This window comes from Pelodiscus sinensis, chromosome 7 (assembly GCF_052426305.1).
Source record: "Pelodiscus sinensis isolate ZL-2025 chromosome 7, ASM5242630v1, whole genome shotgun sequence".
NCBI lineage: Eukaryota > Metazoa > Chordata > Testudines > Trionychidae > Pelodiscus > Pelodiscus sinensis.
Window position 1 is genome coordinate 33,063,195 of NC_143058.1, and position 19,361 is coordinate 33,082,555.

A 19,361-nucleotide genomic window follows, 5' to 3' on the forward strand; every position below is an offset into this window, starting at 1 on the left:
ACTACTGAGATCAACAATGTCGCAATTGCTCACTAGGTCGCAGTGGAATCTGAGGTGAGCAAAGCCTACTCTGACAAGGACTCTGGCAGTAGAATTTATCCCCCATGAAAACAGTCACAATTACTTTAGTAGTTTCCTTCAGGGATACCCTTCAGAGGCCTTGCTCTTACACTAAAGGATACACATCATGAGAAATCAATGGGAGCGTCTCATCCCCTGGCAGAATAGCATTTATGACCTTTACATTTTAAGTGTAGTTTTTTGCATGTGTTTTTTCCCTGTTTCCCTCAGACTTGGTTCAGCTTGGGCTTGACTTTGCCGACTTGCCACATTACTGTAAATTAGGTTTTCAGTGGAGCTGAATGAAAAATGGCAAACATTTTTGAAAAATTTAGGCACTGAGGCAGTTCCAATTCCAACTTATTCACACATATGCATTGTTCCACAGATATGTTCAAATTGTGAAAATATCCAAAAGACAATGGGGTAAAAAATGTGTCCGCCTGCAGAGGTGAAAGAGCACCAAAAACTCTGAGGTACAAAGCACACGTGAACAGAAGAAGAGAAAAAATCAGCCGTGCTTAGCAATTTGCTGCAACATGGTATGTCACAGAACTGGTAAAAGCTTTATGTGAGATGACAAAATTGTCCATTACCATTAACAACACCATACAGGTGCATGACACTTTACAGACAAATACAATTGATAGGTCTCTGCCTGTGAGGCTAAGTGGCACAAAATGCAGCAAGAGATGACAATGCACAAAAGGCTAGGGAAATGCAGTCTGGGAAGATGAGCGTAACAATGGAGAAAAGTTATAAAATTTACTTATTGTTATTGCATCCTTCTGTACTCAGACTTGAATCAATTGAAGGCCCTGCAGGTCCCTTGATATCAGCAGGAACAGGATGAGACCCCTATTAGCTCTTCTTGTATTTGCATTTGAAATCTATTTAATATGTTAAAATTTGAGGGTAATCCCAGAAAGAAGGGCGTCAACTGTATGAATGAGAAATAGCTCTCCAAGTGTGCCATATTAGTGTCATACTAGCAAACAAAGAGTAATAGTAGGAAACAGTGTCTGTACAAACACATAGGAGATGAGAAATAAAGAGAGTGCATTGGGGAGCCATCATTGAGTGGAAGCCATTCACTATGTATTGCTGGTTATGGTGAATTTGAGCAAGCAAAATGGTGTTGAAGACCTATAGCTAATTACTTTGTCATGACAGTGATTTGCAAGTGAGTTTCTGTGGATATTATGTCAGAATTCTGATAAGTTAATTAATTGCTTTTGTATTTTGGAATCACCTATTGTATTACAATGTCCCTGTGCAGTTATTACCACGTGACTTGCTAAATGTGCTTGCTGTTTTTAAGATAGGCTCTGTACATTGAGATAAACACAACAGTGTTATTTTAGTAATGTTCCAGAGTAACCTGTAGTTTTTAGTGCATAAAAATGTTCATTGAATATTAATGATCTCTTACATGTTTAAATACAGCACATTAGAGAGAAAACCAAGCACTTATATCTGGTAGAGAACAAAAGGCCCATGTATCTATTAGGATCCGATCCAAAGGCAATTGAAGTCAATGGAAGGCCTCGAAGTCAATGGAAGGACTTAAAAAACAGTCTTCATTCTTCCCCATAGCATTACATGGTACAAGTCAGGATGAATAAAAGGGCGTTATATGCAGGTCTTAGCAGTTGAGCACATAAAGGCATATAAACTTGTGACAGAAGGGTAGTACTTTTGTGTTGCATGCTGCATGCAGTCAAGAACCATGATCACTAGCTGGTGTAAACAAGTATAGCTCCAGTGAAGTAAGTCTAATTATATAATGAGGAAAGTGTGTTAATGTAATACAGATGGTTAGAGACATTTTAGAAAGCTAAGTTCAAAAGCTTCTTTGTTAACATTGATGTAAACTTGGAGTGATATCATGTCATTTATTTCATTGAGATTTTCCCAGTGTATAATGTGAAATCGTCTATTTGGACTTGCAATGGGAAATGACAAATATGTGACAGAAAGTTGTTTTACTCTGGGCTGCAAGGTTACAAGACAGGCAGTGTATAATAACTGCCTTAGAATCCTTCCTCCTTTGTTATACATTGTTTTGGGCACAAACAAGATTGTCATCCCTGCCTATCACACTGCTTGCCGGAATCACCTTCTTGTTTTTCTACAACTTAACATTTTTCAAGGGTAGTTAGTAAGCCTATTGCTTGAACCCCCACTCTGGAAGACCAGTGGACTACATTTTGTATGGTCTCTACCTTTTGACCTGTCTGGTTTTGGTGGCCCTCTCAGGAGTTAAACCTCTTATCAGCACCACTCTAGGTCATTGGAACGTACAAGCGTCCCCACAACATCAAGATACAATTCCCAAAGGAAGGGGGCATAATGTAAGAGGCTCAAAAATAAACAGGTTCTCAATATATTCCTTTAACCAAATGTAGTATTTAGGAAAGTATATATAATGTTATTGTTTTTAAATAGGTGTGTGTGTGGGTGTGTGTGTGTGTGTGTGGGTGTGTGTGGGTGTGTGTGGGTGTGTGTAATTGTTATACAATACATCCATAATCTAAATGAGCATTAGGTTCATCTGTAGGAGAAGCTGCAGCTATAATAAATAACCAATAATTTATCTGAATTTTGACTCTGTTTGTGAAATGTCTATTATTTAAAGTTAAGTGATTTTTGTGGTATGCTATTCAGAATTTGAAATTTTAAATGTGAACAGTATCGGTGAATTGTGATTGTCACATAGCGTTATATCATATCAAAGCGTGAGACTTCATGATGCAAATGGGAATAAGTACAAACAAGCAGGTGTTTATCCAAAACTAGAATAGGGCCCAAAGTATAATAGCAGCTTTCTAAAAATACGTTTATTCTTCATATTGGCTTTTGACCCACCCGTGCTGAGTAATTTTCACCTCAAGTTGTCAGTGCAAATCAAAGATTAGATTCTGTAAACATTGCCCCCTGCTATTGAATTGGACTTGTTACATGAGTAAAGTTATACTCAGGCATAAGTATTAGGAATGGGCCTGATCCAAAACCTATTCAAAGTCAATAGAATGATTCCCATTGACCTCGGTGTGATTTGTATTGGGCACAAGGCAGTATTTCTGCTGCTACATGAGGGTTCACACATTTTATGTTGAGATATTTAATATCAAGGGGGGGGGGGGGGGAGGCTAGGTTTGTCTATCCCTGTTTGACTGGCTTTCTCTCTATGACTAAAGATTTTAATTTTTTATCTTGCTCATTTTTTTTCCTGTATTGATTTTTGTTATGCTGCAGCCTCAGAGAGACATTTTGGATGCATCTGACAATACGCAGTATATCATCTGTGGAAAAATACCCAGCTTAAAAAATTAGATAATTATGTGTATAATGGAACTGAAAACACTGAGCCATGGAAGAGCAAACTCATAATTTCTTTAGGGTAGCCCAGGAATTTCCACTCCCCTAGAATTAGTGAATTAAGGCCCTAAAAGGAGGAGCACTTCACTGTAGGTGGTGATGTGAAGCTGACAAGTAGTTTATAAACTAGGCCTACCCTGCTGCTTGGAGAAGCTTTAAAACTGATTGTTTTAATACCAAAGTGACACCAAAGGGGGTCAAGTAAATAAATATGCATGCCTCACCAGTTCAAAATAATAAAATTCCAATGTGTGCAAGCCTGCTTGTTGAACATATGTCTGAGGCACGGCTAAGCCATCTGGCTCAGTGTCAAGCATTTACACCAACTGCCGTCTTACACTACCTGACAGCAGAAAAGCTTTATTCCCTTGGTGTTTGGGCACAAATGGAGAAATATTATTGAAATGATTATCTGCATCAAGACTCAGATTTGGTTTGACATTTAGCTGGCTCTGTTTAATCCAAAGGGTTGTCTGAATGAATAAAGAGAAGGGTTCCTCCAGAAGAGGCTGCAAGCAGCCAGGGAAAGCCAAATGATTAATGAGACTGAAAGGCTGGGTGGACCCTACCCACCTCCACCCAGACCTCAGTGCCAAGAACTGCATATGAAAGTAGTTGAAGGCTTTTTTCCCCCTCTTGCTTGTCAGGAAGATGCTCACAATCTCCAAAGGGCTCTTTTTTGGACCTTAGAAAACATAAGAAAAAGCTACATAATTTAACACATACATGTGTTGTAATCAGCAGTATTTTCTTAAAATATTTAACTTATTATTACATCTTGGCTAGAGACATACATGTTTTAGTGCTGATTCTCCTCTCCACTTACACCAATGTCCACCAGGAGTAACTCCACTGTAGCTAGCAGAGTAACACTGACATAAGGGTGAGGAGAATAATGCCCTTTGTCTTTTGCATTATATTCTCTTTGTAAAAGCAGAGCTCCCTCACCTGATGGCCTGCATGTGATGGTGGTTGATCAGAAACAAAAAAGGTCTTGAGAACACAATCACGTTTAATTTTGTAAAAGAATGCCTTGATATTTTTCCATAACATATGATTTTTAAAAGAAACTATGAAGTGTTTTAAATCAACTCACTCAAAAGAAATTACAGTGGTACCAGTCTTTCTTTGACCTCATGTAATTTTTCAGGGTTCAATATGACAAAGACATTTGAGAAAGCTTTAAGTCCTTTTGTCTTCTAAAATTAAATTGCATGGGAATGCACAGCACAGGGCTGAGAACAATGTTTAGATCCAGAAAATATTTTTTTACTTAAGAGCACTAAAGTGAAACTGCTTCCATTTGTTCCAATGGAATAGTGCACTATACATTGTATAGATATACTTTTAACACTGATTGTTGATTTGAATTTGAAATTAAATTGGTGATTTGGGTATAAGAATGTTAGACATGATTTCCGCCTCACTCTTACTTTTAATTAACTTTTTAATTGAGATTTAAATGAATTCTAATGAACACAATTGGTAGCCTAATTGATTTGTTGCAGCAGCACAGTGAGTGATCAGTATGCTGGCAGCATTTTGATATACGATTTTAAGATGTCAGACAGTCTACAGGTTAAGTTTTTGGCTGAGGTTAGTTAATATGAGCTGGAAACAATAATTTCTTTATGGTTTATTAGTAAACAGCATCTTTTATGTATAATCAATGATTTAAAAAAACTTAGTGTACCTGTCCAATCTTCTTTTAGAATATATAACTACAAAGTGTGCTGGGTATTTTCACTATTTAAGGACTATAGGATCAGGCCCTGTATGTATTAGTACATATGATATTGACAGACGACATAAGCCACATTCAGACAGGGAAAAAATAGATTCAATTCTAATTATAATGAGAAAGGATGGAATTACTTAATTATGAGATATATCTAATGCACTAACATAAAAATAACTGTTCTTTTTACACATAACTCTATGAAGTTTTTATTTCTCAATGAATCTCCATGTAAAGGGTTTACTTAAATAAATCCATGTGAAATTATATTATTTTATCATGTTAAGAACAATGAGCAGATGAGAAAATATATTATGACATAGTTAAACATAGGGCTATAATTTTTTAAAATGCATAAATTACATGTTTTCCTCTATTATAATCAAGACAGCCAAAATGAACGTTTTTGAAAGAGAATGACCAATACATGATTAATTGCAAATGTGCAGTTTTTGCAGCTTCAAGAGTAAATCAACTGCTAAGAAGTGCTAACTTGCTAAAATATAAACTAATTTTAGTCTCTGGATATTAAAATATAATCCATCTTCTTCCTCCATTGGGAAAGCTAATTAGAAATTGTGACTGGCATAAGGAGAAAAAGATGAGAACACTGGGATTAAGTTCACTTGCATAAAACCTAAACTCAAGAGAAACTGACTAGATTCTTTTACACATTTCCTATCATACAATATCTTGAAAAAAATCTTATGCTAATGACTATTCCTAAAATGTGTAAGTGACAGAAAAGAGTTTGTAATTAGAACAAAAGTCCTTTTTTGTTCAGTCTAATCATAATATATTTCAGAAATTGAGCATGAGCCTAAAAATCATGCTATTGGAAAGTCCATATTATTGCTAAACTGCAACTGTAACTCAAAATGTCCCTTTCAGATAGTTATATATGTGTTCAGGATTCAAAGCCACCAGAAATGAACCTTACAATAATCAGTTGTTTTCTCAATTCTTTGATCATATGTGTAGTTTTTGTTAATCTTTTTTTAAGAAAGAAAGAAAGAAAGAAAGAAAGAAAGAAAGAAAGAAAGAAAGAAAGAAAGAAAGAAAGAAAGAAAATTAATTAATTGACCCAACAAACATATAGTAAAGTATTTAAATGAGGAATCCACAGGGAGGTAAGCAGAATATTCATTAGTGACAAGACTATTTCTCTCTCTGTGTGTACAGATATAGATAAGAAACAGTGCATTTTAAAAGTATTGACAGATTTAATAAGAAATTCCCAAAAATGCAACAAGTTATTTGATCATTATTCTATGTGTGCATGTGTGTGCACGTGTACTATACACCCACGTGTACTATACATTAAGAGGCATTCAAATAACTTGTTACAATTTGTCAATACTTTTTTTTTTTTTAAAGAAATTAGCTCTGGTAATAACAGTGCTATGAATTACAAGATTTCAGAGTGCTGACCAATAACTTGACAGGCAGAAGTTTGTTATGGGTTTCTGCCTATATAATCTAATATCTCAAAGTATTTGAATCACATTTATTAGGACTTTGGGAGCAGAGTCAGTGCAGCATGAAGCACAAGTTCTTTGCTGGTATAACTCACCATTTACTTCAGCAGATTTATGCTAGCAGAGAATCTGATAGTAGGAATGCAGCTATGATTGATAGAATTTATACTTCTGCATATTGCAGCTTTGATTCAAGGAGATCTCAAGGCTCTAGGAGACAACACTTGTGTTTCCCAGTAGCAGTTTCATTCTCATTGTGATCTGTACTTCTGACCCAGCAAATATTTGGATTAGGTTCAGAAGACTTAATTTGCTTCTCACACTAGGGGATGTAAATCAGGGGTAACACCTAAGAAGTAAATAGATTTATATGGGTGTGATATGAGTGTAAAAAAGAAAAGAATCCAGTCAAAGGAGAAATTGGGCTAGTATGAGGAGAACGTGGAAGAGAAAAATATTACTGCTAACCTTTGAACTCTGTATCTTCATTCAAGAGGGCTTGCGATCTCATTGTTTTATAGACTATTAAAAAAACTCATTAGAAAATTAACACTTTATTGCATTACAAATAATTTACCTTAAAATGGTTTGCAGAGATCTACATATTTTCAAAGATTCCAGTCTGTTAAAGCACTAGGCAGCAAGGAACATTCATGGAAAATGATAGGAGCAACTAATTGCTGGAACTTTTTTATTAAATTGTTCTTGACACAGGTGGAAGAAGTTGTGTTTAATGGAAGCTGCAAAGGGCAGATGGAACTGTGCTTGATGTGGAATATGACTTCTCAATAGTTCACCATGTCAGGTCACTTGACTTCTTCCTTTGTTTTTTATCAGGATAGTTAATATTTTAGTGACTATAATATAATTCAAATTCTGTCCACAAGAAAACATAATTGTGTTGCCACTGAAGTCATTACCAATACACCCATCGACTTCAAAGGGAACACAACTAGGCCGACATACAAAGATCCTTCCCTTGCCTGCAGATAAGTATCTTATTGTTAAGTAGTTTAATTTTTGGTGAGCAGGATTTCATACTCTATGCAAAATATGTGTTGAAGTGGAGCTGAAGTCAAGAGAGGAAGAATAACTATATGAAAACCAATGACTATAAAGGTGAGGAAGGAAACCTCAATCTTAATTTGAAATAGAACCTTGAAGTCAATGGGCCAAATGAAATTCCTTGTGTAAGAACGCAGATGCCAGTGAACAGATACCAGGGCTGAATTTGGTCCAACATGTCTTTATCATTGCAGAAAAAGGTTTTGCAGCACTGATGTTTTAAAACCCCCTTTCAATTAATGATTTTCAATATGTGAACAGAGTATAAAATGTGTCATATAGCCCTAAGTATCCCTGGGTTTAGTACTGTGCATCCAAAAGTAGTGTTAGTGTGGCTCTTTCAAATACACTTTTCCTTCAGATGTTTTTGCCACTCCTAAGACAATGAATGGACTCACTCCACTTGCCCCAGGCAAGCTATGGGCGTAACACCCAAGAGGCTAGTGTCAACCTTTGTTATGGTTTTAAAGAGCTGACTTCACAGAGAGTGTAAATTAATGCAGAATTTGGCCCTGTACTTTCAAGACACAGTGTATTAAAATCATGACCCCCCAGAAGCAATATATGTTTCATAGTATCATAAAAGAACATGGTAGAAGTTAAAGTGAATATTGTTGCTATCCCTTTTCATTTCTTTCCCAGAAAGAATGGTTTTTCAAATATAAAATAATGAGTTGAAGTTCATAATTTGTTTTAAACATGATTGATTTACATTTCAGACATTCTCTATTTGAGATTAAAGAGAGAGCCTTTGCAAGTCTGGTTCTTTTAATTTTTTTCTGCTTCTTACACTATTGTTAATATCTTTTCTTTAATCAGAGATGTAAATGATCTTAAAGACATCCTTGGGGACAATTATTCCTAAAAAAGAATGGCTTTTGTGATGGGACCCTTCTTTTATTTTTGTGATGGGACATTTTGTGATGGGACTCTCCTTTTATTTACCAAGCATTGAGTGATGTATGATTTAGATAAGTAAGACCACATGAAAGTTTTTTAAAGGAGAAGGAATAATACCTTCAAAACTTTTATGCTGTCTAGCAGGCATGAGAGGTACATTTTTATAATCTTTGGAGAGATTCTGTCTGAGTAATTTGAAACTCAAAATGGAGTTTGTGTGTTTCTGTTGAGCCTTCAATTCTCATAACCCACATCTGGGACTGAGGTTCAATATATTTTGAAAAATTGTAGGGAGAAGGATACACAAGACATGAATGAATCTTCTGAAACATTCTCCATTTATCTATTTTTTTCTCCTTCAGCAGCCATGTGCTCCTTCCCTCATTCAGGAAAACACTTAAACATGTGCTTACTCACTAATGCATCTAAACACATTCTTAAGTGTCATCCTGAAACAAGGTCGATGAATCTAGCTCATGTGATCTCGTCCTCCATCTCACTGCCTCTTATGAAGTCATCAAAAGGCATTGGATGCATTCTCTGTAGCTACTGAGCAGTTAATCCCAAGGATTTTCTGGTAGGCCATGATGCTGTGGGAGAAAAAAATCATTCTGCTGCAAAAGAAAATCATTTGGTACATTAGCTCTGCACCAAACTGCAATGGTATTGCTAGGTAACAGCTTATAAAGGCTAGAGTAGTAAACAGGGAATCCTCTTTGGTTTCTTAGTCATCATTCACCAAAAAAAAATCTGTTTTTCAAGTTTTCCACTGTTTCCATAACTGTTTCAAGATTGATCTAGCTTTGGTCTGCCAAAGTTAATTTGGCAATTGATCATGATTCTCAATTAAAACTTCTACAAAGTTAAGTTGAATTTGAGTTTATAACGAAACTCAAAAGCATGTGAGTTTTGATGACATTGGGGCTTTGTTTAAAACACTTTGCACAGCGCTAGAAAAATGGAGTATTGTTTTGTATTGGACTAGTGTATCAATAAAATCTGTTAGAAAAAATATATACAATATTTTTACAATAACCCTGAGTACAAAAATAAAGGATGAAAAACCACAAGATAATATTTAGAACTCATTGCATTCCACCTAGAGTGAATTAGGTCATTGGGTCTTTTTAAGACTCTTTTGTGCCACTCCGGCAATGTAAAAGATACTTAAATTTGCCTGATGCTAGGAACTGAGGATTCTTTTAGCACTGGGCAATCCTAAACTAGCATAGTGCTGGTAGCCTTCACTGGCATCTCCTACCCTGACCCTTCCAGGCAGGGGGCACGCTGCAGGATGGGAAAGGGCGAAGCCTAATGTGCTCTGGAAATCTTGGCTGGTCAAGCAGCCTCTGAAATATATTATCTGTTTTCCAAGTTAAAATAGTTGAGATGGCCCCACACACCCTAACGTTATGCTATGCTCTGGCATAACTGTGATCTTCCTAATCAGATGATCTATTGATGGAAGACATTGCAATTATATTTAGGTGGATGGGAAGTTAGGCTGCAATTGAGCAAAGCACTTAAACATGTAAGTAACTTTAAGCATTAAGTGCTTAAGTGCATTGACTTTAATAGGACTTAAGTACATGCTTAATGCTAATCATGCACTTAAGTGCTTTGATGGATTTTATGTGTCTGTTCCTGCACCTTTGGAGTTTCACAATTGATATCTGTGGCAGGATCAGGCCCACATGAATGATGTCTGTGACTCTTACATAATGTATTTTGTGTTAGTGTCTCAGGGAAGTTTTGTATACCAGAAATATTTGTATTGAACTCTCACAACATCATTTGGGCTCTAAGGCAATTTCAATAACACCGGAGATCAATTGCTAGTGCATAATTTATCCTCAAAAAGGCTTAAAAGCTAAGATGATAAGTATCATTCTTTGAGATAGTGTTTTATCTTGCAGTATATAATACGAATGACAGTTAAAATTCCATATGTTTAGATTCCATATTGATGAAAGGACAGACTCAGCCTGGGTAGACTTCATAAATTCCTACTCTGCATAACAATAGTATCTACTCTTGTTGAATATATTTTATAAGAATATGTAATGATGCAATACAATACAATCATTTAGTAGATTGCATGGTGAAAAGCGTGTCATGGCCCCCAATCCTTTATGAAATTTGGTTTATGAATATGCATAACTCAAAGATGCTTAAGACAAAATACCTTATGTATTTTAATTTTAACGTTATAGTCTGCTGAATGTGTATATCCTATTTCTGTGCATGTATCATTCTTGTACGTGAAGTTAGAAATATGAAGTGAGAATCTGTTTACTGTTCTAAATGTGCTAATGAGGGCCATTAGTGATATTTCAGGTACTTAATGATTGAGTACTGTCGTACCTCGGTGTTTTCGTGCCTCGGTACCTTCGGTGGTCTGGACTGTCAGTGTCAGCGTCGTCTGGTCAGGGTTGTCCTGGCGCACTCCTGACAGGACCTCTACTCCGTTGTTAAACCTTCGGCTGCGTGCGTAACAATCGGTACTCCCTTTATCTAGAGTGTTAGACCCCGTGCACTTGGGTCAACACAAGCGATCTCTGAGAGGCCCCGGAAACGACAGATGCAGGCAAGGTTTGAAATCAATCAAGCAGGTTTATTGTCAAATGTGAAGCTCTACCATTTGGTAACAGAGATCAGTATAATGTTACACCACTGGGCACTATGGCCCGCGTTGACAAGGTACCAACACCAGGCAGGCCTATTGCCATATAACAAATATTAACAGCAGTTAGTCAAAGTTAAGCTACTGTGCACTCTGTAAGTTTAGGCAATGACACCTGCCGTTCAGGTGCCTAGTGCGCCCCCCCAAGGTCGGCCGGAGCGCACCCTCTGCGGTGTTCTTTTATAGACAGGTACAAACAACTTACATCATTTCTTTACGCACCAGGTTACCACCCTCTGTTGCCTAGTTACCACCCCTCACCTTATGGAAGGGGGGCTTACTTACTATCCTTCATGCTGTCAATTTCGACCCAGTCCTGAACCTAGGCCGGTATGTGCATTAGTTTTTAGGGAGTTTTTGTACCAAGACATTTCTTATTAAGATGTTCCAATACTCCCCTTTGGCTCACAGTCTGTACCCAGTGCCTCCTTGTGTCCTTCCATGCTCGACCTAACTTACACAATGGCACAGTTATCAATAGGGCCTCTTTCCTGGCTCCTGTTACTGAACTAAAGTCTTGCTCACTAGATTGCAGGCCTGTTGCTGTTTTCATGTTACAGGCTTCTATTTAGGCCTGCTGACTCCATGTTACTGACCCTCAACTTACTACAAGTACTTAATCCAATGACCTGTGAATGGTCATGTTTGTCCTATAACCTCAAACTGTGGTTGGTCCTAGAAAGACATGTGACCATGCCACCCAGTACTGGGATCTATCTTGAACTTGGTATTTTTCCATGGGGCTTCAGGGTGCTGAACCAAGACTTCTTGCTCAGAGGGAAAGTCTATTTAAGCAATGGGAAGCCACCACTCCTTTGTCTTCAGCTGGCCTTTGAAACTATATTTTAATTTAGTAACTTACTTTGATAAGACTTTTTTCACTTGCAACTGCTTAAATACTACTTTTTGTACTCAATACATATTTTGTTTATTATCAAGCCCAGTGTAAATCATTGTTGCGTGGAAACGGGGAGCAACCACTGTGCATATCTCTCTTTCATTGATAAAGTGGGGGGACCTTATGAGCTTTTACTGTACAAGACAGACTTATTTGGGGTTTTGGTCCCTTTTGGGGGTTGGTTTCCTGTGTGCTGAGCCCTTTTAAAGAAATTAATTCTAGTATAAACATGTATAAGGGTGGCTTAAAACATCAAAACAGCTATAGGCTTCTACTATTGATCATTTTTTTTCAAGAATGTATAATCTACCTCTTCCAAAGCATGCATCATTTATATAAAAATGGTTGTACTAAAGCCTGCAGTTTGAATATATACCCCAAATATAGACACATTTACTCTGATACTTACTGCATGGTCTGTGTTTGTATGTAAATGTGCTCTCTACTTTTGTATTTTGTAGTTTAGAAATGCTGACATCCAAAATGTAGATTGTTTGTAGATTGTTACTTATAATTCTGTTGTGCCCTGGGGAGGGCATATATATTTATTTTCCCCATCAGCAAGACTATTTTTGAGCTGAATTATCACATAAGAGGGGACAAAAGTCTGTTGTATTTGGGAAGAATAATATTAAGTTGAAAATAGTTACCAAATGAATTAATGAAAACATAAACGTATCATTAACCAATAGTCAAAACTAATAATCAAATGTTTACTTATGCCACTAGTTAATATTTCAATATTGTAGCCCTTTAAGTTCCATTTGCAATTAATAATGAAATTATTGACCTCAGTTTTTTCACTTTGCATCCAGCTAAGGATTCAGCATTGAAATGAATAGCATCAGAATTCATGGGAGTAAGATCGAGCGCAAAGGTCCAGGGAATAACTTCAACTGAATTTACAAGGTACAGAATCAAAGATGGAAAAATGATGGATAAAAGCAGAAAAAACTCCACTGACTGTAATATTTTTCAAGTGAATTTATGTTGCAGAGGACAACCCTTCCCCCCCAAAAAAACTCCACCACCACCAACAAAGCAAAACCAAATATCCTCCGTAAGCCTACCAAACCAACCAACCCCACCCATGAGAAATCATTCAAGTTACAGTATTGTTGTAGCCTTGTTGGTCCCAGGATATTAGAGAGACAAGCATGGGTGGTGGGTGAAGGTAGGGCCAGGGGAGGCAAACCTCCAGCCCTGTCTCCTGTCCTGCCCCTTTCACCCAGGCTCTGCCCTCATGGGAGCCAAGTCCCATTCCACCCCATTTCCCAGCATCCAGCATGAACCTCCCAGGCCCCAGAGAACTGGGAGGGTAGGTGGCGTGCATCCTACGCGCCACTTCCATGGAGCACTGGGAAAGCGTGCAGCACACAGCCCCAGCTTCCTCGGTCCTGGAGCATGGGGAGGAAGAGTGCTCAGGGGAAGCGACACTCTACCCCCCGTACATTTAGGGCTCGTCTACACTGGCCCCTTTTCCGGAAGGGGCATGTTAATTTCACCTATCGTAGTAGGGAAATCCGCGGGGGATTTAAATATCCCCCGCGGCATTTAAATAAAAATGTCCACCGCTTTTTTCCGACTTTTAAAAAAGCCGGAAAAGAGCGTCTACACTGGCCCCGATCCTCCGGAAAAAGCGCCCTTTTCCGGAGGCTCTTATTCCTTCAAAGTAGGAATAAGAGCCTCCGGAAAAGGGCGCTTTTTCTGGAGGATCGGGGCCAGTGTAGACGCTCTTTTCCGGCTTTTTTAAAAGCCGGAAAAAAGCGGCGGACATTTTTATTTAAATGCCGCGGGGGATATTTAAATCCCCCGCGGATTTCCCTACTACGATAGGTGAAATTAACATGCCCCTTCCGGAAAAGGGGACAGTGTAGACGTAGCCTTATAGTACAATGCCTTTCCCACCTATTATACCCACCATCCCCTGGAGACAAGGTGGTTCAGGTAATAGCTTTTATTGGACCAACTTCAGCTAGTAAAATGAGACAAGTTTTCATGCATATGCAGAACTTTTCTCCGGGTATGGGAAACACGTCTGGTCTTTTGCAATTTAACTCCTTAACAACCTGTGCTACATGGAATTTAGCTGTGATACCGACTACCTTTCCCAGACATGAAGAAGAGCTCCATGTCTCTCAAAAGCTTGTCTCTTTCAGTATCCTTGTAGTCCTTTAAGTTCCAGTTACATTTATAAGAAGGTGAGCCTAATGAAAGCTATTACCTTATCCACCTTGTATCTCAAATTATTGTTACCTTTTGAAGACTGAAAAATAATATATCTTGATTTAATCTTATTTACAAGATCTTTAGCCTAGACTGACTCTTAGTAATCAGAATTATTCCTGATTTACCTTAGTATGAAAGGAGAACGAGACACAGGAATTACAGTTCATTCTTCATTCTCATGTCACACTCTGACCAACAAACTTGAAGCTCATAAATTTTGCTCTGAGTATGCTAATAATGGAAAGGAAGTTATAAAGATTCCCACACAGATGCTCAGAAATTTTTAAAAAGTGTCAAGCACGGTCACTACAAATTCTATCAGAAATGTGCAGATGTAAGAAAATCTATATATTTAGGTTCTACCTGCTGTTTTTCCTGTACTTTTTGTAATGATTTAATGTGCCTGGCCAGAACAGAATTTGTCAGGCTGTGTCCTACTTCTTAATCCCAAATGTGCACCGTGGATTAGTTTTAACATTTCTGACCTCATGCTTCATAGTATTTTGTCCTTTGCACTGAATCCTTTAATATAGAGCAATTTAACCTCCGAAGAGCCACATTTTTTGTGCTCAGTCCATTTCCGTTACCTGTCCTTTTAAAACTGCACTCTCAAACTGTTGTAAAATTGGATTTTTTGTGTTTTTCATTTGAGTTTCTTAGATTTTATTTTGGCAATGGGTGGAAATTGAATCTTGTTTGCTTTTGCAGCTCATTACTTCCACTAGTCATAGGAACTGTAGAAAACATATTTACTAAAAGAAAGTTCCTTTGTCATTCTACAAATCTAAACAATGCTTTTCACGATGATCCTGTGGTATGACACCTAGTGATTCGTGGCCTGCTTTTGCCTTGACTGATTTCTGCCTATAAATATTGTGATAAAGTTTTCCATGCCCAACATTTCTTTTCCAATCTTGGCATAAGTTCCATAACTCTCAGGCACCTGAATGCATCTTAGAATTTGGGCTTACCTTTAGAGGCTAGCTTTATACTCTTGAAGTTTGTAAACTTTCCAAAGATATTGAGATACTTCTGTTGCATCTTTAACAGATAGATTAACCCACAGCGTAGGTATTGAAAGTTAATTACTGAATGTTATTTATGGAACTCTAGTTCCTAAATAGCTGATATATTTATTTGTGCTCCTTGCAAGTAGCATAGGTTTCCCAAACCAATTATAAAATCAAATTTTTAAAAATCCTGTTTTAAAACCTGGGATGTTCTTTTACTATTCCACACCATTCTGAATCTTAATGAAATCATGAGCTCAGAATCTTGTTCTGAAAGTTCTGAGAGTTTTTTTTTTTTTTAATTTCCAGTGCCTTTGCCGAGGCACGAGAGCTACAAAGTGAGATCATAAGGAGAGATGGAATGAGGATGGAAAAGAATGAGATTCAAATCAATGCATCCATCTATGTAGCTGTGCCCCCATCCCTTCAGCTAAATTAATAGATGCCACTGAATTTATTTCAACTCTCTGTAGTGTTATGGGCTTGCCTACTATGAGGGTTTCCCCATGCTCTCACAACACTTTTTTTTTTAAAGATGCTCAGTTACTATTTATATGATATCATCTGCCTGTATCTTTGATATTTCTGCTTTGCGTGAAAGACAAAGAATTCCTATCAATTAATGGGCTTTGAGGATTTCCTTCCATAAGAGCATAATTAACTCTTTGCTGGCCTAACTAATTTCTGCATTTTAAAAAGTAGTCTGATAATGACAAAAGTGGAGCACTCAATCCACAGGGTAGCCATTAACTGCACTCTTATTGTGCAGTCTCAATTCAGACCACAATTACTGTCAGAGAATTGCACTGGAAGCTACTTCTTGTACGCAAACAAGAATAATATTCATTAAAGACCATTTTCAATAAAATACAATCTATATTTTTAATGAATATTTGAGAAAGAAAATACAATCTTGGGTTCAGAAACCTGCAATATGGTTATTATTCTTTTAATAACAGTCTTTCTCATGTACATTTACTGACAGATGTAATAGAAGGCAGCAGAAATGAAATGGCTGGTGTAGGAGCTTTGACTCAGAAGAAATGAAAAGTAGAGCTCATAGTAAACTAAGTCAATGTTAAATAAGGTTTTCCTAGAACCGCTTTTCACCAGACACTTTTTATGGGTTTTATTGATGTCTCTAGGCTAGCATACTCTACTTAAACCTTTCACGCCCAGTTATATATAAGAACATGAGAAATCATAGAGACTGAAGACCAGGTGACCCCTCTAGGCCTGTTCCCTTTTGGGTTTCTTCCACAATATTTCTTTAATTCAAATACTTAACTACCTTCTCTTTAGACCATATGTAGAATTTTTTATTATATGAATGATCATACAAGAAACTTTCATTTCCCATTTCAAGAAAGTAAAATCCTGATATATCCATTAAAAAAATCTATAGTATTTTCTATGAACTATGAACTTGGCCGTAAGGCTGAAAAGTCAAAGTTAAAAATGGTGCAGTGTATATCATTTTCTGGTATATCTGTTCAATTCAACATGGGCTTTCATTTTTGGGCCTGCTTGTAATATTTGGCAAACGTTCCATTTTCAGACTTATCCATTTATTTATTTGCTGTACAGAATTAGCCAGGAAAAGACTATAAGGGAGTGTATAGGAATACCTGTTCAGTGGCTATTATTGATAGTGCAGAGAACTCAGGCTGCTGAGCAAGACAGGTATGGTGTAGTGTAACCACGGACAGTTGTTGGTACTAGTTTTGAATTGCTAATGAGTAAAGCAGAGAGAATCTGCCAGTGAGACAATAGCTATTAAAAATCAGGGGGAAATTGAAGTTTCTGTCTACTAATATATTTGTTTGCAAGGTATGGTATTATTCTCCCTTCCTCACCCATCTGCTCTAACCCCTTCTTTCTTTTACTAACGGCCTACCAGTTTAAGAGTACAATAATTACAATTGGAACAGTTATTACCATGTGACTTCATTTGCGATAGGTACTACAGCCCCTTTAAAGTTAATATGGCTTAAAGCCCTTCATTTAATACAGCATGAATGAATACTTGGTAACTGAACTAACAAGAAATGTGTGTTCCCAAAAGAAATAGTTTCTCCTTTAAGGGTTAGTTATTGCATTTCACGTAGCATCTAACATGTTTTTTAATTTTCTTTTTTTAAACATGGTATGTGCCTGGATGATTCACTAATTGAATGTTGGTAAATGTGGGTATGTTTGAAGTATCTGTGAACATTTTGTGAATGCAAGTATTTCATTACTGTCGATTGCTGGCAGAGAGAATAATCTTCCCAACTAAACATACCCTGCTCACATGTGCCACTCATGGATGGAATGAAATGTGCTAACCTTTAAACAATTTAGAAGGTATGCTGTTACTAGATAGGACAGATAGTTACAAAGTCCTGATTAACTACAGACTACATAGACATGTGAAAACTTGTGCATAGTGAAGGCAAGAGACAGCAGCTATTATTTACCATAGTCGAGCACAGGTACAGGTCTATGACTGCTGGAATTCTGAACAGCAACATTGCCCTCTTTTGGCAAAAAAAGTGCACAATATATTTACCTCTCTCCAGCAGGTAAAAGGCCTTTTCCTCTGAACATAGAAATTGTTATATAACAAGAAACAAATATTAAAGGAAGGGTCAGCATAAAGAAGCCCTTTACTGGTAAGGGACCTTGCCTGGAAAGAACTCATGTCTGTGTGGTGGAAAAGATGAAGTATTGCACCTGGAGTCAAATCATTGTGCAAGCTAGATTTACTGCAGTTCAATGTCTTAACTCTTTACCCCTCTATATTTTACAGTGTTTGTAAGTTTGCCACTCCAGAGCTTATTTCGATTTTCAGAGCACAAAGAAGAAAAGACCAGAATGAACATGATTGGAGTCTGATTAGCTGTGACTTTAATGTTGCATAGTATCTTGCAGAGGTTGCAGAGATACATTAGAGTCTGAGGCCTTCCCATAATCTCATGTTTAAGAGTAGATAAGAACCCGAGGGAAAGCAAGTACGTTCCAATGTTTAAAAAAAAAAAAAAAAAAAAAGGAAATGGCTAATAAAAGCTTTGCATTGCTTTATTTTACTAACTTTCATCCAAATTGCTAGTGTACACAGTTCTCCCTGCTATAGGAGCAGAATTCTCATTTTCAAGGTTAATTCATTTTTTCATTTGTCGTTTGCTGCAGGATGATTGTCAGTGAATGTCAGTCAAGTGTTAGGATGTCCCTGGCACCTTTAGAGACAGTGAAGTGGTTAAGAAGCCCTTGTTGTGGGCATTTAGTCATAGCCCTGCACTGTCTGTGATGCCCTCCACTCCACCCCACACTCCTGCTCCTCCTGTGTGGCAAGCTAGCAAATTGTTCTGAGTGGGAACTACTCAGTGACAGTTCCTACATTCCCCTGAATGCTGGGACAGCACCAGGCACTCCTTATGAGAGCCTCGTAAGGTAGGGAAAGGTCCGTACTCCCTTTTTGTAGATGACATCATTTAGCCTTAGCCACAACCTAGCCCCTTCTTATGATTTATACGTACATTCGCTTTCCCTGTCAGAATTTGTGATATGAATCAGAGTTGTGCAGAACATCACAATGAGACTTGAGGCAAGAGAGGAGTTCATGTCTTGGAGATTTGTCTGGAATCCAGATTTCCAAATTTGGAGTGCTCAGTTCTAGGGTTTGGGTTCAGATGGAACCAAGTTAATATTTGGATCTAGATTCATATTCCCTAAAATGAAGGCGCTCTCATATTCAGATATGTGGGTCCACCTCTTCCAGAAACCATATGATCTGGGCTTTGGTTTTATTACAAATTTAAATACAGGTCACATATGACAAATGGTTTGAGCAAATCAAAGCCAATTAGTCATGGTACTGAAATCAGGCAAAACAACTGTTGGAATTGAGATTTTTAATTTGTACAGAATTAAATGCCAA